Genomic DNA, 24506 nt, shown 5'->3' with positions numbered 1-24506 from the left:
ACTTAGGGAGGATGAAATTGTATGGATAGGAAATTCTCATTTTACTATTTTTAATTTTTTCAATTTTGGGAGTACAATTATTGTAGGGGAGAGGGGTCACTAGTTGTGTCGCATTCAATTATTATTGTGTGGGGTCAATAATTTTGTGGTGCTTATGATTTGCTTCTTTTAAAAAAAAATAAAATGTAAAGACAGATTACCTTAAATAGACAAATCAAAGACTGTCAAGGGGACCACAAAGAAAGTGGTCCATTATCAACATATAAGCATATAGCTTGCATTTCATAACCATAATAGAAAACGTTATCTTAAAGGTACGAACCGTGCATGAAATTACAAATACTATAACTAACAATGTAAATCATAAGATTACAACAATGAGGACTAAGAAGAACAAACTAGTGGAATAAAAAGAAAGAGGAGCAATCAATTTTGTAAGAGAATCATTAGTCCTTGACCAATACAAATCTTCTTATTTCTAGGTGGTCAATTCACTTGACATTTGATGCTTAGAATTTGGAAATTCATCTTTATGTTCTTCCTCAAATCTATCTATATTGAAAGAAGAGAGGAGTAAGACAATAAAATATTTCAAAGTAAGGCTTTAGAACTATAAATACCTAAATAATCTTATAAAACATTGTTTATTAGTTATTTAATATTCTACAATTTAATGTTCTTTAAATATACTTATTTAATTATTCTTCTTTTGTTATTACTACATAACTTTTTTTAAATAAATTTATGATAATACTAAATTACCTATCTTACTTCTTATTATATTCATTTTGTATTCATCCATTTGCCATTATTATATATCAATTGTATCTTTCTATCATAATATTCATTTATTTGTATTATTTTTGCTTTATGTAGTTGTATTGTCACTTAAAATTTTAATATTATATAATCTCAATAATCCTCTTTGTTTTTACTATTTAACAATTATTATGTATTTAATTAATTGTTATTCTTCACAATAACTCATAAAGTTTTGAGTCCTATTTTTATCAAAACATTTGAGCTCTTCTTTATCTCTTATCATATGATGTCTTTTTAGTAGTTGTATATAATATGGTTGAATCTAATAGGATTATTCAATTGCATTGACCATGATTATTGTTATTTAGTTTTAATTTGTCTCTCTTTTTTTATGCATTTTGTTTTGTTTGTGTCTCATCCTTCTCCGCATTCCATGTGGTTCTTTTCCCCTCTCTCCTCGCATGCTTTAAATCACCTTGAGTCAAGCTATGTCAGCAAATTACAATTCTACATCTCTTGACACTCTCTAACATCCTAATGATGGATCACAAAGTGTGATCCGAAATGTTGATGCAAAAAAGGACACATACAATCAAATCCATAAGTAGTCAAATGATAAATTCTTAATGACTGGTATGGTTATCATTATGAATCTTGAGCATTTATCATCATGTCATAGATCTAACAATAAATATGGTGTGTGCCTCTTTTTCACTAAAGGCAACCCTATTTTAAGAAGGCATTGTATTACAAATGTGTATTATGATGTATTCGAGGATTTTGATAGTTGTTTAGTTGCCTATGGATCTTCATTGGTGATACTCAATGTGAGAAGGTTTCTCTGTAAGTATTTTAATATATTTTTGGGGTGGGTGCGAGATCATCGAGGTCCAAAAAGTGACAATAGGCGAAAAAACATGTTTTTACTTTGCCAAACATGCCAAATTTTTCTTTGAATTTTTGTATGGGTTAGGCAAAATTTGAATTTGGTTTGTAAATACCAAACCAAAATGGATATTTGTTAGTAATAGAAAAATAGATATCTATTAGTAACAAATATATGTTATTAACGAATATATGTTATCAACATATATCTGTCAATAGCATATATTTGTTATTAACGAATATCCCATTTTCTAACATCATTGTTGTAATGTCATGTTTTCAAAAATGGATATCTATTTGAAACAAATATCTATTATGGAGAACAAAATGGATATCTGTTTGTGTAGCCTAAAAAGAATACTTTAGTAAAATGGGTATAAATTTTGTGTTTCTTATCAAAATTATATTTTTTTACAGGCGTTGAAAAGGTAATCCAAAGACCTAAAAAATGGACAAGGTAATTTTATTGTATTATACACCAAAAATTAATTATAATCATTTATAGTTAATCATTCATTTTTTAAACTTTAAATACTCACAACTTTTGCATACACTCTTTTATTTCATTTTTTTCTCCTAAAAGAATTGAAACATTTAAAAGGTGGTAAATAATGAAACATTTATATTTTATGTACTAATATAGGGAAGGAAGGAGAGATTCAATGAGAGATAGAGAGATGTATAAAGAGGGACGAAAAGAGAGGGACAGGGTAAGGGAGAGATAGAGCAATAGGTTTACGTCACACACACACACACACACAGAGAGAGAGAGAGAGAGAGAGAGAGAAATGATGGCTTATCAAAATTTATAAATCTACTTAATAAAATGCATAAATTTTTATTATAATTACTCATTTAATGTTTCAAGTATTTTGAGATAATTTTTACAAAAAAATCATGAAAGAGGGAATCCATATGCAAAAGTTGTGAGCATTTGATGTTTCCAAAATGAAGGAAGAATTTAAATTAGTTATAAATATGGTTATGCATAATACAGATATACTACCAGTTCCACTATGTAGAGCTCTAAATAACCTTTCTAACGCCTATAAAAAATCAAAATTTTGATAAGAAACATAAAAGTTATTGGCATTTTACTAAAATGTGTTTTTCTAGGCTTTTCAAAATGAACACTCATTTGAAACAGATATTCATTTTAAACGAATATCCATTTTGAAAAAAAAGTAATTTTTTTTTTTTTAAAGTGACTTGAAGAAACAGATATCTATTTTTTTCATTTAAAAAATGGATTTATATGATTATAATATCTGTTACTAATAGATAATCATTTTTTGACATTATAGTTTTCCCTCCATTTTTTCCTTTGGATTTCTTTGTGATTTGGCTTGGGGATGTCAAACCTATAAAGTCAACACAAAAATTATGTTTAGAAGTTTTGCTTACTTTTCCAAACTTTCCCATGTGAATGAGGACTTTTTTAATTCGAAATTGATTAAACGAAAAGGGTTTATTAGGGAAATTGATATCTTTTCACCAATATAAATGATGTCTTATTTTTAATTTCATAAATAATTATTAATTATTTTCTATATGCATTGAGACTAAAGTCTTAATTGAGAGTTTGATTGAAAAACATCTATAACTTTCAAACGGTTTCACATTTTTTCATTCTGAAAGATGCACAACATTCTATGCTTTGCATACTATAGAAATAAAAAAATAGAATTTCATAAATTTTTTACCAATTTATGGTGGTCAAACATACAAGATTTTTTTCTTTTAAGTTTTAGCAAAAAATTCATAACTAATTATTTACTAGGGATAAAACTACAGAAAATATGTGGCACATCCGAACATGTGTCTTCTACTTATATTTAACATTTTTGTCAAAAAATATTATGTTTTTCTTCTATTAGGTTGGTCACACATACACCTATTTTTTTATCTTTTTTGTACAAATTTAGTAATATTGCATTGAAATTTCAAATTTTGACCAAATGTTTTTTCTTTTTCAAAAAACAACTAGTATCTTAGAAACTACATTCAATTTTCTACAAATTATATTCTTTCATATTTTTGAAATTATGCTATTAACCTTTTCAAATTTTCATGTCAAATTGTCTAACTCCATTTTTTTTAATTTCCATTGCCACCTAAGGACCTAGTTTGGCCCCTCATAATCCTAGACATACTCGTTGATCTCTCAATAAAATATTCCACAGCTTTTGGATTGTGGGGTTTTTCTCCTAAAAGGGTTTTCCCCACATAAATCACTATGTTGTGGTATGCAAACTATTTATGTTTATTTCTATTAAATTTTTGTGTCTGTTGTAAAAATCTTTAAGATTTTTGCATTACCCTCCTCTCAAGATTAGTGTAGGAAGTTGTCTCCCAACCTAAGTTCCATACAATTTTCAAAAATCAAAAGAAACCATGTAACCAATAAAATATAGAATACTTACAAAAGAGAACAATTTCAAAAATTGTGAGCGAGAAGGGGAAGGGGAGAAATAGGTTTTTTGGAGGAGGGGAGATTGCAAGGGACAAGGATGAAAACAATGGCGATGGGGAGGGAAATGGTCATGGTCATGGATTGCATTGTCGTCTGGTCATTGGTGTGGCCTTGTGGGTCATTTTGGTTCCAGGGTATGCATAATTGTCTCCTTCTACTTGGTGCTCAGTTAAGGGTCAGAGGGAGATTGCCTCTAGTACTATTGGTGTATGTATGATGGCTTTGTGCCTTCATGTCATTTGTTCTTTGTACTTGTGCATGTTTCTAGGTTATTTTTGTTGCTCCTACGAAGGTTGTTGGAGATCAAGGTTTGGCATAGTGTTTTTTTTGTGGGTGTGCAATCCTTCTCTACCTTTTGGTATGGCGTTGGGTGTAGATTTGTTTGCTTCCTGATGGATTTTATTAGGTCGACAGTGAGTGATGTGTCTGCATTTAAAGGTGTTATCGTGCCTCAATTTTTCAAGGCCTTCAGGGGCCTTGACAATTTTCTATCCCTTTCCTTCCTATGAGTGATTTATACTATTCGTGTGTGTGGCAGGTAGTACCCTATTTTGTGGATCTCGTTTTCTACCTTTGTTGCTTGAGTGATTCATAGCTTGTTTAAGGCTGTCTTTCTTTCTTGGGCTCCTTTAGCAGCTCTCCTAAATGCTAGCAGATACTTTTTCCTATTTTAGGTCAGACCTTTGGGTGTGGGAAGGATGGTGTTGTCATTGATTTCTCTACTTCCCATCTAACTTTAGCTTTTGGGGTTTCGGCCCATTTTTTTCTTTATCGGTTGGTTTTATTGCCCTTGTTGAGCAGTTGTTCTTTGCTAAGGAACCTTTGCCTATGGGATGTGGTGTGGTGTTGTGCAAATACTTTATTCTCCTTTGTGCCTTCTAGGATGGGAGTTTTTGGAAAAGAGTTGTTAGTGCTTGGGCTCTTCTTTCTATGGGGGCCTCTAAGGTGTTTGTCCCTCTCCTTGTGTTGAGGGATATTTGGGGCTTATGGAACCTTGTGCGCATTTGGTGGGGTCCTTTTTTCTTTCATCAGCCTTCCATTTAGAGACTTATTTTGAGGTGGAGTTTTCTTTTGTGGTGGATGGTTGAGGTATTGGGGTTTGTGGGGTATATTCATTTCTTGGTGGAAGATGGATTTCTTGGTGGTGTTGGTTATTGGCTATCATTGGTGGGTTGGAAGTGGTTGCCTGTTCAGGGTTGGTTACCCTATGAGCGATTAACCAAAGAGGGTTATGCTTCCTTCTTATTGGCTATTGAGGTGGTTCCTGACGCCCTCTAGGAGATCTCATGTTCTTCTCGGGATAATGTTTTTTTCCCTACTACCCTTTGACCTCATTTGTTTCCTCTTGAGGGACAATTTATTAATGCTACTTTATTGGAGAATATTTTTCAAGGAGTTTTGTTTGGAAAAAGGTTGCGGGAAGCCTTTCAAAACATGTTGGTTTTTGATCCCTTGGCTACTTTGGTCTCAATATAAGGGTTTTTTTTTTTGCAGGAAGATGGTTTGGGGTTCTTTCCTAAACCCTTTTGTTCTGATTATGTGACATGGTAGGTTGGGAACCTTGTTCGGGCTCTAGTTTGAGGTTTCAGTCTTAAACCTCTGTTCAAAAAAGGGTCTACCTTTTTTGGTTATTGTGTTCTTGGTGGTCTCACTTCTTGTAGGTTCCTCCATTTTGTTTTCCTTCGTGGTGGTTACGTAAAGGTTGGGCCTCTCACAGTTAAATTTATTCAGAACATACTTACAAAAGAATCTTGATAGTTAAAACCAAATCATTTTGTTCATACTTGTTGTACAATGGTATTATCAATTTTTTAATTTAAATGTAAATAAAAATTCACTCAAGTTAAAATTGATAGTTATTTACATGTCAAATAATTAATATTTTATAATAAATATAATATTAATATTAATAGATATCATAAATACATCTATCTATAAAATGTATCAATTTTGAACCGTGTTATTTGTTTAAGAATTGTTTTATTTTAATCTAGAATTATTTTCTTACTAAAAATAAAACACAACTATTAATTTTAAAATTAAAATTATGAATTAAGAGATAATTTGGATGAAATTGTGTTATACACTCAATTGTAAACACTATAGCCTATACCCTCAATTCTAAACCATACACATTGTAATCTCAATCTTAAATGTTATACCTTCAACCGTAAGCCATATGCTCTCAACCCTATACCCTAAACCATCAACCCTAAAACATATACCATCACCCCTATACCATCAATCCTATCCCATCAACCCTATAGCTAAAGCCTATACCTTATCATAACCCTAAACCTTATACCCTAAACCCTAGTCCCTAAAGCTTATACATTAATCCCTCAACTATAAACCCTAAAACTTGGCATTAGTAATATTACAATAAAATCTAATTATATAAAGTTAATCCCTAATCCCTATACACTCGACCCTCCATAATCAACCATAAACCCTACACCCTCAATGCTCAACCCTTCATCATCAATTGCGAACCCTAATTACTAAACACTCAATGTCCATCATAAATCATAAACCTTCAACCCTATGTCCTAAACCCTAAAACCTATATACCTTCAACCCTATTTCATAAAACCTAAACCCTATATAACATCTATTACCTATGCCCTAAATGTTTAACTCTACCTACTACCCTCATCCCTAGGTTGTAAACTCTAAACCCTATACCTTAGATACCTAGGCCCTTAAACCCTAAACCATGTACACTCAACCTTAAGCCATAAACCCTCAACCTTAACCCTAAACACTGAACAATATTGACCCTATACTATTTAGTGTCAACCATCAACCCTAAACCCTAGGCAATAGACAAATAGACAACAATGACTACAACTAGACACTAAAGACACAATTGAACAACTGTGATGTCCTCTTCACCTCTATCACCAATCCAAACAACATGAGAGTGTCTTCACCTATGACATCAATGACAACACCAAACAAGTTTGACATCAATGACAACACAAATCAAGTTTGTAACAATCTCCCCCTTTGTCATTGATGGCAACACGTATACCACCAATCCGCAATCAATTCTCTCCAATGAATTCTCTCCCCCTTTGACATCAAGGACAAAGGGCATAACACACAAACCATTACTTTCTCTTCTTCAGTAACTCTCTCTCCTTTTTGGATATTAACTCTGATAACTACAACACTCCCTCTATCAAGCATATATCTCTTCTACACCATATTTTCCTACAACCATGAAACCACAACCTTTACTTCTCCCCTAAGAGCCTCCACCACATCAATCCAAGAGACAAATGATAAAATTTGACTCTCCCCCTTGAATAATGCACTACTTCTGTGCATCTAGTTTGAAGGAAGGGCAATAACCCCTAACTTCTATCGAAGATACTCAAATGTATCTTTTTGACCATTCCTTAGTCAAAATATCTGCAATTTGACCCTTTGTAGGGACATGATATTCCAATCTTATTTCCTTCTCCGCAATCTTCTCTCTTAAGAAATGATATTGGATAGAAATGTGTTAAGTCCTTGAATGCATCATTGGATTCTTTGAAATGTTAATTACACTTGTATGGTCACACATAATAAGAACTACCTCATCATGCATCACCTTGATATCTTTAAGTATTTGCTTCATCCACATTACTTGAGTGCAACAAGATGTTGCTATAATATATTCTAATTTTTATATAGATAATGACATGGAATCTTGCTTCTTTCTTAACCAAGAGACCAATCTATCTCCCAATAAAAATGCACCACACTTGTACTTATTTTTTCATCAACAGATCAGCTCAATCAACATTAGTGTAAGCATTCACAGAGAAATCATCATCCTTCTTATATCACAAACCAAAATCTACAGTCCCTTTCAGGTATCTAAGTATCCTTTTCACTTCTTGATCATGAGGTTGCTTTGGATTAGCTATAATATCTAGTCTTGAGACAGTCAATTACAATAATCCACCAATCATGGATCTATAATATTTCTAAACAACTTTTGTAGATCCGTCATCCTTTCTCAAATGACAACCAGTAGTCATGGGAGTTCCAACTAGCTTACAATTTTCCATAACAAATTTCTTCAATATTTCCTTGATATACTTGTCCTGATAAATATAAATACCATCTTCTAATTATGTTACTCGAACACCAAGTAAAAATGACAACTCACCAACCATTGATATCTCAAATTCATTTTACATCTCTTCTACAAATCTTTTACAAACATCATCATCTCCTCCAAAAATGATATCATCAACATATACAACACTATTAACAATTTATCACCTTTAACCTTTAAATAAATATTACTAACTCTTGTACCTTTCCAAAACATTTGTTGTAAAAATTATTTTTCCAAGCTTGCATACCAAGCTCTAGGAGCTTGCTTGAGTTTTTGAAGTGTCTTCTTGAGTCTGTAGACCATATCTAGATCTTCTGACAGCTTAAACACATCTAGTTGTTCAACATAAACTTCTTCTTCAAGATCTTCATTCAAGAATATTGACTTAACATTTATCTGATATACCTTAAAGTTCTTATATGTAGTGAATGCAAGAAGCATCCTTATAGCTTTCATCCTAGCCACTGGAGAAAAAGTCTCCTCAAAATCTATATATTCAACTTGTGAATAGCCTTTAAAAACTAGTCATGCCTTGTTTCTTGTGACTTTTCCATCTTCATTCAACTTGTTATGGAACACCCACTTTGTTCCTATCATATTCTTGTCCACCACTCTCGGTACTAGTTCCCATGTTTTGATTATTTGTTATCTTATTCAACTCTTCTTTCACTACCTTCATCCATCCATCATCTTTGCTAACCTCTGGAAAAGTCTTTGGATCTACCTTAGATAAGAAATATAAATTTTCTTGTTCACTGACCTTAGCAAGTTTTCTTCTAGTCTGAACTCTTTTATTTTTGTCTCCAATGATCCGATCTTCTGAATGATTCTTTTGTACATACTTTGCATGTGTCTTAGGTGCATGTTTAGGTTCCTCTTCTTCTGCATTTTACTCTTCTTTATCTTCCAAAACAACCTTCTCTTCTACACTAATGAGGGTATCTTCTATCTCAATATCAGGTTCACATGCAATTGGATTTCATTCTTCACTTACTCTGACATTTGTACTCTCCACAATCTTTTTCAAACTTTTGTTGTAACATTGATATGTCTTGCTCTTTATAGAGCATCCCAAAAATATTCCTTCATCTAATCTTACATCAAACTTTCCTAAATCCTCTTCATATCTTTTGATGTAGCACTTGCTTCCAAAGATTCTAAAATATTTGACTGTAGGTGATCTTTCATCTCATAGTTCATAAGGTTTCATTGTGTGAATCACTCTTACTTGTACCCTATTAAGAATATATAAAGTAGTATGCATAGCTCGTTTCCAAAACACATTAGGTAGGTTAGAATATTTCAGCACAGTTCTAGATACTTCAATAACAATCCTATTCTTTCTTTCATCAACCCTATTATGTTGTGTAGTCCTAGGTGCAAACAATTGCCTCCTAAAACCATGATCTTCACAAAAGAATTCATTTGATGTAAATCCTCCTCCTCTATTGGAACTCAAACATTTTATCTTAACTTCTATTTGATTCTCAATCATAGATTTGAACACTTTAAATATATCTAGTGATTCTAATATTTCTTTTAAGAAAGTGACCCATGTAATTCTAGAATGATCATAAATGAGCAACATAAAATACCTTTCACCTTTTATTCCTCTTATCCTTTTAGGTCCGCATAGGTCGGTATGAATCAACTCCAAAGGTCTTATGGTTGATGTAAAGTGGAAAATTGGATCCTAGTGACTCCCCACCTAGGAGAGAGAAAGGAAGCCACTAGGATAATTTTCACTCGGAAGAAATTTACATTCAAAAGAGGGGCTTGAATCCACTAGATCCAAATCCGAGGGAAAAAAGGATGTGAATTCCAAGTGGATTGCAAGGGTTGAAGTGTTATTTTCCCTCTTTTGTAAATGAGAAAGTTGACCTGTTGACTATGTGGAAAAGAGAGAAGAAATGAGTAAAATGTGGGGCTACCAATTTGGGATCGTGTTGTAACTTCTGATTTGAGCTAATTAGACTGATATGGAACTGCCCTGCAAATTTGGAGAAAATTCGTCAGGACCGTGGCAAGAATGTATATGGTCCTCCACAAAATCCGCCAAATGAAAAGGGATCTTCCGTCTCTGCAAATGAAGCCCAAACCTGCAATTACAGTTGCGCACCTGCAACCTACGCACATAAAAGAGAGGGAGAATGGTTGTGGATAGGGGTTTACCTTAGTCAAACCCCGGTTGAGGAATCAACCTTAAAAGAAAGTAATTGCAAATGCTTGAATGTAAACAATGGAAATGTATACCTTGTAGATATGCAACTTATTGATGATGATTGCTTTGCTTCTTGAATGTAACCACAAATGTTGTATGAAATGCAATGTAACATGACAAAACCCTAACACACACACATGCTTGCAAATATTGAATGTTGTAATGTTGCTCCAATGGATGAATGAAGAAAACTTGAAGGCTTGAATGCTTGATGATGACCTTGAAATCTTGTATCTTCTCCCTATGCCTCTTATCCCCTATCATCCATCCTTGAAGGGGGGAATTGAATTCCTTTTTATACATGCCTCAAGGATTAATTTTCAACCACTGAAGGTCGACAAAGAGGATTTGCAAACCCTGAAGACAATTTATGCATGGGAGATCGGGTAGACCTGGCATAGGGAAACCCTAAGGGGTGGGGACAAGGGTGCCATGACCCTGTCCTAGAGGGGACAAGGGTGCCATGCCCCTGTCTTGCCCTATTTTGGGCCCTAGATAGGATCTAGAGAAACCATAAGTCTTTAAGGAGAAAGGGTGCAGGGATGAAAATGCAGAAATAGGTCTCGGTTAGGAAGGAGATGTTGTCGCTGAGGTGAAGACCTAAAATGTGGTTAAAATTGCAGGAGGTGCAATTTTATGGCACTACATTTATCCCCCACTTTAGTGGAAGTATGTCTTATGCCACTACTACCAGTAAAGTAGAAGAAAGAGAGAAATGAAGATGAGGGATGTGGAGCAATACCACAAGGAGTATAAGACACCACCAATATTGAGGAGCAAAAATCCCCCAATCTTAGGGTCCCAACTCATGCCAACATATGCAAGATAACACAAAATAGAAAGGCACAAGACACACAAAAACAAAGACAAACTGCAAAGAGACACACAACAAGAACAAGACACAAGACGACAAACTAACTAGCCGAAGAGACCTCGATACTCAAATGTCTCAACAACTAATCATGACACAAAGACCAATGTCATCACATAAATATGAGCGATCACATAAAAGAGAAAAGATGACATCATCCATGAACTATCAATAGTAAAACTATGAGTTCATGAGAGGAAGAAGAGAGAGAACATGAATACACACTTTGGCGATCCATGAGAAGAAAGGCGAAGAAGAAAGAAACAATGGACGTCTCATCCCTAAAACTAGGTGATCCATGGAGAGAAGGACATGGAAAATCTTGCCCCTATAGCCTATCTAGGTGATCCATGTAAAGAGAGAGAGTGAGAACACCTTTAGTTCCAGTCAACCTCATGCGCGTGTGTGCAAGTGAGGTTTGAAGCGCCTCATAGGAGTTTATGCTTGAGTACGCTACAACCTGTATAGAATGTATAGTACAAGTGCCAAGAAAGGTGTGACATCCCTCTCTAAGAGGTTGTGCTCTGATTCTGAGAATGATCACCCTGCATAAGATAAAAGTGGTGGCATCTCACTCTAAGAGACCGTGCTTTGGTTCTGAGAATGACCCACTATACAAGAAAAGAAGTGAAGATATCTCTCTCTAAGAGACTGTGCTTTGGTTTTGTGAATGACCCACTGTACAAAAAGTGATGACATCTTTCTCTAAGAGGCTTCCCTCTAGTTCCAAGAATGTCTCACTGTACAAGAAAAGTGACGACATCTTTCTCTAAGAGGCTTCCCTCTGGCTCCAAGAATGTCTCACTGTACAATGCATGAGAGAAATATAGTACAAAGGAGCAGTGTGGGTGTCCCCCCACCCTTAAGATGTCAACATATGTTGATGTTGATATCTTAAGGAAACTAGAACAAGGATATCTACCTTCATCACAAAGAAGATATCCGCTATGCAACAATGCCATAAATCTAGGCAAGAGAGGGAATACTCTTCAAGCAAGGATAAGATAGTTGAAAAGAGATATCTTGATGTAAGTGTAAAAGTGATTCTTGGAGAAGAAGAGATCTTTGTTCAAAAGACATCTACCCCCAAGAGGAGTTATCTTAGACAAATATAACATCTTCTAGAACAAGAAGAGGAAAGAACAAGAATGCAATCCTTCCTCCTATTTCTAGGTGCAAGGGATTCTTGATGAGGGATGACTCACTTTTGGCCCCCAGAGGGATGGGTGAATTTATCATAGATGTACATTACCAAGTGTAAAAGAGGTCGTAGTCAAGGAATAACACCTCTTGTATAAGAGAGAATCCTTGAGTGAACAACAACAATTCCACACAAGAAATGGCATCAAGTAATAGAACTCACACCATCCACTTAATAGGGCAAAGTGGATCCCTAGAGAAAGAGAGAGAGAAGGATCATTGCCCCCCAAGCTAAGGGACAATGAGAAGAGCTTACACAATCTTCTAGAGAGAGATTAAACATAAGCAAATGTACAATGAACTTACATGAACATATGAAAGAAAAGACATTAGTAAATGTAAAATGCATGTCTCAAGTAGTGGTAATCTTCGAAAGGAAGAGAGAAAAAGCATCATATATTCCCCAAGGGGGATTAATCATAAAAGCATACAATTGTAAGAAATGATAATCACATATGCAAAATGCAGCCCTTAGAAGAAATAATGATAAGAAAGAAAAGGGAAAGGAGTGAAAATCCTTTCCCCCCAAGTGAGGAGAATAAGGAGAAACATTACACATTTTCTGATGGTGATTATTTTCAAGTGATATGTCATCCTAGTGGAACAAATCCTTTCAAGGAAGCGATACATACTTCTCAAGAGATCATTCCCTGCTAAGGGACATATCATACTTGCAAATAATTGAAACCATAGAAGAGGTAAGATTTCCAAGAGAATGAAGGAAAGAGAAGAAGTGCAGTACTCATTAAAGATGGCCCTTTCCAAGCAAAGAGGAAAACCAAATAACAATTATATGCTCACATAATAATAACCCTAGCAAGAAAAGAGATATAATAATGAATAATGCACAAAGATAGAGATAAATCTATAGAAAGAAGAAGAAAAATGGAGTTCATGTTGCTGCCCCAAAGTATGTTAAAGTGAAAAAATACCACCACTAATGATAAAGAGCTCCTGCTAAATGGGCTACCTATGCCATGGGGTGAAGAGCAACATGAAGGGAAAAGAAGTGCTAAGGCACTATGTTTTTACCAAGAAATACAGCTAGATCTATTGTGAGACAAATGTGTGCAATATCATATTGCAGTTGAACGCATTTCTTAAATGCATAACATTTTCCAAGAGAATGTGAATATGAATCATGAAAAATGCAATATTCAATACCTTTCACTTGCTTAAGATTTGTGTGTTTATTGTGAGGAGGAAAGGAAATGTTCTTGTCATATTTCAACCTCCAATAGATTCTTGGGGATAATCTGTCAGGATGATAAATATCATCTTGCCATGAAAGAGAGGGTTTGTTAGGAGAAGAAGTTTCATTACCCACAATTCTAATTTTGCCACTATCTATGCCATCTTGAATAGATTTTTGAAAATCAGGGCAATCATCAGCATTATGGTCATGGGTTTGATGAAATGAACAAAAAGGAAGCTTTGAAGAAGAAGCATTCTTGCGGGCTCTCTTGATTTGTTGTTTTTGAAGGTAATCTTGAAAGTTTTGAAGCCTAAGGAATTCGTCCATAGAAAGAGGGGTACCACTTCCTAGGCCTCTTGTAGTAGTTTGTGTAGGATGATTTATAGGTACATGAATTCCATGCTCAAATTTCCCAATTCCTTGTCCTTTAAAACCTTGTTTTGTAATTATATGAAAGCCACGACTATAAGAATGTTGCAATTCACTAGATGTAGGAACAAGATCATGAATTTCTTTTAAATCTAGTTTGTGAGGAGGTAGAAAAGGATTTGTAGATGGAGGAGTATCAGGTGAAATGACAATCTCTTTTCCTTTATCAAGCTTATCCTTTTTGGAAGATTGTGGAAGAACATCTTCATCATCTAAAAGCTCATTTCTAGTGATTTCTATGTGAGGGGAAAGGTCATAAATAAAATACATGACATCATCCTCCCTATATAGACTTTTAGTTTGAAGATAGGTCTTAGGAGAATAAGGAGGATCTAAATATGTAAGAATGTTTATGCTATCATATTGCCCCCCTTGCTCAAGTGTATGTGTATGAGAAGAAGATGGATCTATGTTATGTTCCAATGCTTTCTCTTTGTTAGAGAGATCATTGGTTAAAGAATTAGGTATCATCTCATTTACACAAGATACCCTAGGAGAGGTACAAAGATTAGGATCTTTAGGTTTAGGATCTACAAAAGCTTTAAGGTGATTAACATAGGAAATGCATTTTGTTAACAACATCACCATAATGCAACATAAATGATACATGAAATCTTTGAGATCTAATTAAAAAGAAAATAAATTGGGAATCGTAACAACACAATATGACCAAGTGCTATGAATAAAGAGAAGCAACAAGAAATGAAAGAAACTCGTATCTGACACGTGATTAATATATGCAAAAATTAATGCAATCATATGCCAAAGAGCAAGTAAATCCAATTTATTAATTGCCATTAAAAGTCTCTTAAGTGAAATCTAAATTTGTTGGAAAAGAAGATCTAAAATTAGGACCTTTTTATGAAAATTAATTTTAAGGTTTGAATTTGTGTTTGACCTTAGAGAGTGTTAAAATTTATAAAGTACGATGATTTTCTGGATCTGAGCACAAAAATACAGTCAATTTCGTCTCCCAAAATTTCGGGAAAAAAATCGAGGACCGTGGTGGGAACACACACGGTTTGAACAACTTTTTTTGAAATTTTCAGGGATGATAGAAATTATGATTTTAATGCAAAATCCAAAAAAACAGTTGATTTGGAGATATCTAGATCGGTCGAAAATAGAAGAATCGTTAAAATTAGGGTTTTATGATTTAACCACTGAATTTTCAGAATAAAGAGACAAATTTGAATTGCAATTTTGAAATAGAAATCAGATCTGTAACAAGCAATTAAAATTTAACACCTCACAAGCCTAATTTTCTCAAAATGAATAATTAGGGTTCTTGAGCAATTAACCTCTAAAATTTGCAAATAGATCAAACTTGAAAATGAAAATTTGAAATTCAAATAGCAATTAATTAGATCTAAGAATGAGAAATCAGAATTAATGTGTAAAATGTCGGGTTCACCAAAATGTAAAGTGGAAAATTGGATCTTAGTGACTATCCACCTAGGAGAGAGAAAGGAAGCCACTAGGATGATTTTTACTTGGAGGAACTTTACATTCAAAAGAGGGGCTTGAATCCACTAGATCCAAATCCGAGGGAAACAAGGATGTGAATTCAAAGTGGATTACAAGGGTTGAAGTGTGATTTACCCTCTTTTGTAAATGAGAAAGTTGACTTGTTGACTATGTGGAAAAGAGAGAGGAAATGAGTAAAATGTGGGGCTACGAGTTCGAGATCACATTGTAACTTCGGATATGAGCTAATTAGACTGATATGGATCTGCCCTACAAATTTGGAGAAAAGTCATCGAGACCGTAGCAAGAATTTACATGGTCCTCCACAGAATCTGTCAAATGAAAAGGGTTCTTCCATCTCTACAAATGAAGCCCAAACCTGCAAATACAGTTGCGCACTTGCAACCTACACATAGAAAAGAGAGGAAGAATGGTTGTGGATAAGGGTTTTCCTTAATCAAACCCTGGTTGAGGAATCAACCTTGAAAGAAAGTAATTGTAAATGCTTGAATGTAAACAATGGAAATGTATACCTTGTAGATCTGCAACTTGTTGATGATGATTGCTTTGCTTCTTGAATGTAACCACAAATGTTGTATGAAATGGCATGAAAAATGATAAAACCCTAACACACACACACACACATGCTTGCAAATGAATATTGTAATGTTGCTCCAATGGATGAATGAAGAAGACTTGAATGCTTGAATGCTTGATGATGACCTTGAAATCTTGTATCTTCTCCTTATGCCTCTTATCCCCTATCATTTTTCCTTGAATGAGGGAATTGAATTCCTTTTTATACATTCCTCAAGGATTAATTTTCAACCACCGAAGGCTGACAAAGAGGAATTGCAAACCCCAAGACAATTTATGCATGGGAGACCGGGCAGACCTGACATAGGGCCACCATAAGGGATGGGGACAAAGGCATCATGCCCCTGTCCTAGAGGGGACAGGGGCGTCACGCCCTTGTCCTACCCTATTTTGGGCCCCAGACAATATCTAGAGCAACCACATGTCTTGAAGGAGAAAGGGTGAAGGGATGAAAATGCAGAAATAGGTCTCGATTAGGAAGGAGATGTCATCAAGGTGAGGACCTAAAATGTCGTTAAAATTGCAAGAGACGCAATTTTATGACACTACAGTAGAGTACTCTATGTTCTTAAATTTGTTTCTTTTTTGTTTTCCCATGTGGCAATCCTTGCACACTGTATTGGCAGGTTTCATAATCTTTGACAAATCTCTCATAGCATGATTAGAACTAATCTTCACCATGTTATAAATGTTATTGTGTCTCATTCTTTTGTGTCACAACCAACACTCATTGGTATGTACCAACAGAAAACTACTTCCTTTTTTTTATATATATAATAGACATTACCATTTGTTCTTATACCTTCTACAACTAACCTTTTGAAGCCTCATTTTGTGATCTCACATCTGAACCCATGCAATATGAGCTCGTTGCCTTTACTACACATCTATCTCACACTAAAAAGATCATGTCGCAAACCTTTAACCTCATTTGTCTTATGCTTACCATCAATGGATATGGCTCCTTTATGATATATAAGTGCAACCTCCTCACCAACAAACTTCATTGATCCACAGTCATATTTTTAAATTTCATTTTGTAAACTATCATATGATTTGAGCATCTAGAATCAATTATCCAAGCTTTAGGTTTCACTTTTGCATGCAGTGCTATATTCACAGTCATTAATCTTTCACTATTCTTCTCATCATGAGAAGTACCAGACATTTTGTTTTCCTTTTTTTCTATTGCTGAAAATAATGATTCATCATTTGAGTCATCACAATCTTTTTCTTTAGTGGAATAGGACTTCATCGAAGAGAAATTTTTTTTAGTCTTCTCTCTATGATCTATTATTTTGTTTCTATCATCTCTCCTATAATTATCCTTTCTCGCGTTATCATCATTTTATCTCTTATAGTTATCTTCCCTGAAAGTACATCTAACAACATAATGACCAATTCCTCCACAATTAAAATATTTGAAGGGAAACTTGCCTTTGTATTATATGGAGCCTTTCTCTAGTCTCCTCACAAATTTTTCTTCAATAGCATCTGGATCATTGCTTGTTTCAGGTACATCTTCAATTTTCTTTGTGGCTTTGAATGTAGCTACTTTATTGACATTGTGCAGCTCCTCAAACTCCAATATCTCAAAGGAAAAGAGAAATCCATAGAGCTAACCCAAGGTAAATGTATCCATGTTATGGATTTCTTCAATAGCATACAACTTAAGTTTATAAGATCTAGGCAGTGTGCTCATTACTTTTCTCACAACTTCATTTTCTTTCAATTCTCCACCAATACCTCTAATTATATTTACTATCCCATTCACTCAGTCCATCTAACCTTCAATGTTCTCATCTTCAAACATCATCACTATCTCAAAACTATACTTTCTAGATTTTGAATCTTGACTTTCTTGGTCTTCTAATCTCCTTCATAAATGTTACTCAACTTATCCCAAGCTTCCTTTCATGTTTGCATCATGTGACCTTCAAGAAATCTAAGTCACTTAAAATACTAACAATTACATTTCTTGCCTTGGCATTATTTTCATGATTCTTGACCTCATCAAGAGTAGGACCACCAATTGGAGTAGTATAACTAGTCTTAATAATATCCCATATTCCAAGTGGCAAAGATTTCAAATGATATTCCATTTGCACCGTCAAATAAGAATAATTTGTGCCATCAAATTTTGGTGCTTTCAAGTTAATCTCTTGTTTCATCTCAGAATTTCCTCAAATGGTTAAGCTTATCTTAGAGGAACCTTGCTCTAATATGGTCAATTGTTGAACACACCACAAGACTATAAGGGAGGGGTAAATCAGTTTGAACATTAAACTGAATTAGCTTTAATAATTTAACCTTCAAACAACAATTATCTTATATTTGCAATAATGAAACATGAAACCACAAAACACAATACACAAGAGAACACGAGATTTACATGGAAAACCCTAAGCACGGAAAAAACACAGTGAGAATCACACTCATAATAGGAATAATTTATCATAATTTTTTAGGCTAAAGGTCAAGGCAACTCACTTCTCCTGATTTAGACTTGCAAGACTAAGGTGCACAACCTTAGGGAAAGATAAGATATAATTGCATTACTTTAAGATGTGCAATCCCAAGGCAAGATACAATGGACTTGCATTATTGAAGTTGCAACACATTAACCAACACTAACCAACTTCTCTGGACTAGTATGGACAAAAAGCCTCACTGTCAGCAAACTGCAATAACCAGCTTAAACACATGAGCAACTAAGAACTTGAATACATGATAGTGAAACATCCACATAACATAGACATTAAATATAGAACCACAAGCCAACATCTTCAAAACCCAGACGAATGTAGAGCATTATTTTCATAAAGACTTTAAATAATCTTTCCTGCCTATTTCAGCTTCCACTACTATCACCTTTCAGAAACATCATACATACTCACTCAATATCATCACTAGTCAACAAAACAACATCTAAACACCCATTTGTGAACCATATAACATAGGAACAAATAGACATCAACGACCACTATTCTACACTGAAGACGTAACTAAACAACTGCAATTTCCTCTTCACCTCTGTCACAAATCCACACAACATGAACTCATATTCACCTTTGGCATCAATGACAACACCAAAAAAATTTGACATCAATGACAACACAACTCAAGTTTGCAACAATCAAAAGCCTTAATTCCATCCCCTATATGATTACCTTACCCTTCTAGCTCCAGCTTAGTTCTCAGAACCTGATCCTCTCCTTCAAGAGACTACCCTACATTTTCTCCAAACTCATTCTCAAGGGGAATTCGATTCTCTTTGAGTTGTTCCTCTGATTCCTTACCATTGTCAGTAATCTTATCATTTCTTCCTACCTCCTAGCTCTTGTAGACTCTTATACTTTTTTTTTTTTTAACTTTTTCCCCCACAATCTTCTACCATCTCATAAATTTCAATCTTTTATTACCAAATTCCCTAATCTAATCATATTTCAATCTTTATCAAAAGTCGAGGGAAGAGATTAATCTTGACACAAATTCTAGTATACATGTTATAATCTCTAACTTCTAGAAGTTCATTTGCCATGATAAAGGACCTTAAAAATCTCCAATGGATTTTAGGACTTTCGACTCCCAATACTCAAACAACAAATTGTAGAGTCTTAATCAAAATAGAATCTCTGTAATTTCCTCCTTTAATGGATTAAAGTTTGGCTCACAATCCTTGATATAGAAGTCATATCCATCCATTAGGTAAGGTCCCCCATTCAGGACCTTCCTTTTAATGGAGTTGCAAGAGCATTCCATTAGTTTTTAATGTGATAAAAGCTCCTCCAATATCTATCACATCAAGCTCTAACTTTTGGGAAGGTTGGCCAATCCTTAGCCCATTTTAGAAAGAAAGATGCCTTTTTCAAGCACTCAACCAACTCTCCAAACTTATCACCCTCTAGAAAAATAGAAATGTAGTGATTAATATTTCTACTTTTGATAGGAATAGCATTAGCACCTGTTGTCAATGATCTTGATCTACCTTGCTCATGCTCCTAGTTTTGAAGTTGCTTGAGAGACAGAGATCTCCCTGGGTCTCCATTGGACCTTTTGCTCCTACCAAATCTAAAGGAGCCATTTCTTCTCCAGACGTTAGGGTTATGCTCTCCTTGATTTATATCAAGGGAGCATCCAACCTATTTCCATGAATCCTCCCATCCCTAGTTCCCAGGTCGTGCCCAACTTTCAATCTTCTTGTTTTCTTGGTAGCCCCCAGTTTGACCAGATCTAGCACCAACAAATCTCCCAGGCAAGGGACAAAGCCCAAGAACACTCCTTGCATTTTCACTCTACCTAACTTTTTTCAGGAGGAACAATTTGGTTACTTTAATATTAATTTTTCAACATACAATAAATTTCATATATTTTTTAGATACATGTACTTCAAATTAATTTGAAAAAAACAAAATCATATACTTTTAGCATACTAACATAAAATATTTTAAGAGAATTTGAAAGATATTAATTTATAAATATATTCAAAATATATGTATTGATTTATATTTTTAATCCGAGAGGAATCAATAGCCGACAACATCTAACCAAACCAACCAACAGATAACTCAAAGTGGAGAGAATCAATCTCAAGACTTATATGAAACAAACCCAAAACCTTTAACCAACTACACCACCCTTTCGATCTATATCCATATCCATATCTCATAGGTTCTAATTATTTGCCTAGAATAAAGAAATAGAATAGGGTTTCAATTCTTTTATTCTAGTATGCAACTTTGCTCAATAAAAATAATAAAAAGAAATATTATTTACCTAGAATAAGAAAAGCCTCTAAACCATTGTATTCAATTAAAGCTAAGGAGCGAATTTTTCGGAAGCTGTCATCCTTAGAGGTCCTGCCTACTTTACACGTGCTTCCTATGACTTCACGTGGTATATTGGAATATACGAAAAACGTGCAAAATTTGACGTGAAGTAACATACATACGTGCTCCCTATGACTTCACGTGGTAAATTGGAATATAAGAAAATGTGCAAAATTTGACGTGAACTAACATACATACATGTGGGCCCTACTTAACTCCGTCAAACCACTAAACAAACGTGTTCACCATGCTACAAATTTCACACACCCACAAATACAAATATTTTCTGTTTTTAAGAAGTCAAAAATATATTTGTTTATGTGTACATAAATTTTTAAATTTAATTAATAATTATCTTATTTTATATTATTATTATACTGAAATTTATATTTAAATTTTTTAAAATTTATTATTCATTGTTTAGATTTATTATTTTTTAAGAGAATAATATATTTATCTCATTTTTAAACATCTTATGATTGTAGTTAGAATATTTAGATATCTATAATAATTAAATTACGTAATTTTTAAAATAAACCAGAATGATTGTTATAAAATAATTCTTAAATAATTTTTAAAAAAAATTAATTACCAAAATTAATAAAATATTTAAATAAATAAAACATAATATTTTTAAATAGATATATATAATTAAAATATCAACATAGGTTTCTAATATCTACATCAATTTGAAACTATTTATTTATTTAAAAATTAGTCTTTAATTTTTTATTTTAAATTAACGTGAAGATTGTTATTCGAATTCTATAATTGAGCGAATAGTTCGGATGGCCACACAATTAAACAAAATGCCAAAATAGGTATGGATTGATTTATTTTTTTATTTTTTTTGTAATATTGGTTTACATTTATTTTGTTAGTTATTATATAATCTTTTTAATTTTTAGTGGCTTATGTATATTAATATGTTATTATTATAATTATTAGATGTATAGTTTATTTATTTAATTATTTATTATATATATTTTAAATTTGAACAATAATATTATACGTTATAATAATTTTATTATTTAATAATTTAAAATATTATTTATTTATTATTTTAAGAATAATTAGTCTCTATTATATTTGATCAATAATATTATACTTATAATAATTTTCCTATTTAATAATTTAAAATATTATTTATTTATTATTTAAAAATAATTAATGTGTAAAATTATCATTTAGAAGAATAAAATTTCAACAATATCAATAATTTAAGTGTCCTTCAAACACTAATTTCAATTTAATATTTTAACTATATATTCAATACATTTAAAAAATTAAATTTTTATTGAAGTTGGAGTTTTCTAAAGCATTCTCAAAGTCATTTTAGTTGTACAATTCAAATAAACTTTTAGGAATTTGTTATTTTTTTATTAATCGATGACCAGTCTTCAATGTTTATTTTATTTATTTTTCAGTTAGTGTACTTGTTAGTACTTGCGGTTAGGTTATATTATTGCAATCATTTTAGAAATTGTAGTTTTAACTATCATTAAAATAATTTGTTTGGAGCAACTACAACGTATTATTTTTTTTATTTTATTATAAATTTGTTTTTTTCTATAGTCTATATGTTACATTTTTAAACATAAGTTGTAAAATCATTTTTTTGTTTTATGATTGGCTAAAATGATTTGGATCTTGATTTCATGGATCCACTACCAATATGCAAATTTTTTGATATTTTTCATAATAAAGTAAAGTTGGAACACTATATTATATACCATAGATAACATTTAATAATATATAAATTTATATATAGTGTAAAGCATGCTAGAATTCATCTTAAAGCTATCAATTAGAAACACCAGGGAAATCACGAATCCCTGTCTAATTAACAAATCTAACAAACTAGACAATGAAATAATGCAATCATCAAGCAAAACAGGAATTAAGAATGAAATCGATTCAAATAAAACTCCCTATTCCCAAGATGTGCATATTGCTTCCATTGATCTTCTTCTCTTCGTGGTATGATGGCTCTTAGATATTGCGCTGGTAACCTGCAAGTGGCACAAAGATTCGAAGTTCGTGATTGTTGAAAATGGAGAATGGATGCTCATTTTATAGAAAATTGGAGAAGGTTGATTGAAAGGTGGAACAGAATGATCAAGAGGTGTGAACTGAGGTGAGCTCAAATGCAAGTTAATAGATGAACTGTTGATTGTAGGAGTGAAACTCAATAGATTGAATAGATTAAATAAGTCAACTGATTGATGAAAGAGTTAACTGAAGGAAGAAAAAGAATGATTGGAGGAAATAAAGAGGATGACACAGAGAGCTAGATTTAGAAAAAGCTAACTGAAGGATGGAAATAGAAGTTGGAGAGATAAATGATTTAATTAATTAATTAATTTAGCATGTGCTTGCATTTAGATTTAAATTATTAATTTAATCCTTGCATGAGATATTATTCAAATAATTGAATTTATTAATTCAATTTAGCATTTGAATATATTTAGAACTTGACTTTGATTTTCAATTTTGTTTTTGAAATCATGCACTTGTATTTGAATTTGGAAGAAATTAGAAGAATATGAAATTAAATGAAATTAGAATTTGGGGATTTGGAATTGGAAGAATTAATTAGTTAACTAAATAATTTAAAGAAACTATTTAATTATTTTAGAAATAGAATTTGATTAAATAATAAAGATTATTTAATTTAAAGGATTAAATTACAATTAATTAAATAATAAATATTTAATTAATACTTTAGAAGAGGGTTGAATGATTAGATGATTAGAGATAGAAATTGAGTAATTAATAATTTATTTAAATAATAAAGTTTACTTAAATTGGGAAATTAATTAATTAAATAATTAATATTTAATTAATATTTAGAAAATGATTAAATGATGAAATGATGAAAGAATAGGAAATAGAATAATTAATAAAATGATGAGGAAATATGAAATTAGAAGAATTTAGAAGAATAAGTTTAATTGACTTAATTAAATAATAAAGATTATTAATCAATTAGAGGAATAATTAGTACATGATCAATGAGATATTTTTAGGTGTCTACATTTGCCCCTCTTTGAGACAAAGTCGGAACGACATTGTTTCAAAGAAAACAAAAAATTCTGCCCCAGTATGCCTTGGTATTACTGTATAGTGTAAATATGCCCCCTCGGAAAAGGTGGTTGAAAAATTAAAAAAAAGAGACCATGTTTTCGAAACTAGTGTAAAGAGCAAGCGTGTGAAATTTCGTGTCATTTCGAGATCGTTTGAGTAGGCTACAAGTTGTTTCAAGCTGGCGGGGACCATGGGCGTCGAAGTGTCTTAAAACCCTAATTTTGAGCTATAAATAGATAATTCTAGATTTTTATTTGCTCATTTGTGATTTGGTAGTTCTTTGGTTTCTTTGCAATTTTTGCACCTGTTTCTGAGTTTTTGGTCATCATGTCTGGTTATAGAGCTCGATTGCACTTGTCGGACTGAGTACGTT

Source organism: Cryptomeria japonica, chromosome 1, assembly GCF_030272615.1.
Source record: "Cryptomeria japonica chromosome 1, Sugi_1.0, whole genome shotgun sequence".
Lineage (NCBI taxonomy): Eukaryota > Viridiplantae > Streptophyta > Pinopsida > Cupressales > Cupressaceae > Cryptomeria > Cryptomeria japonica.
The sequence above is the reverse complement of the archived record's forward strand: the minus strand, read 5'-3'. Positions refer to the sequence as shown.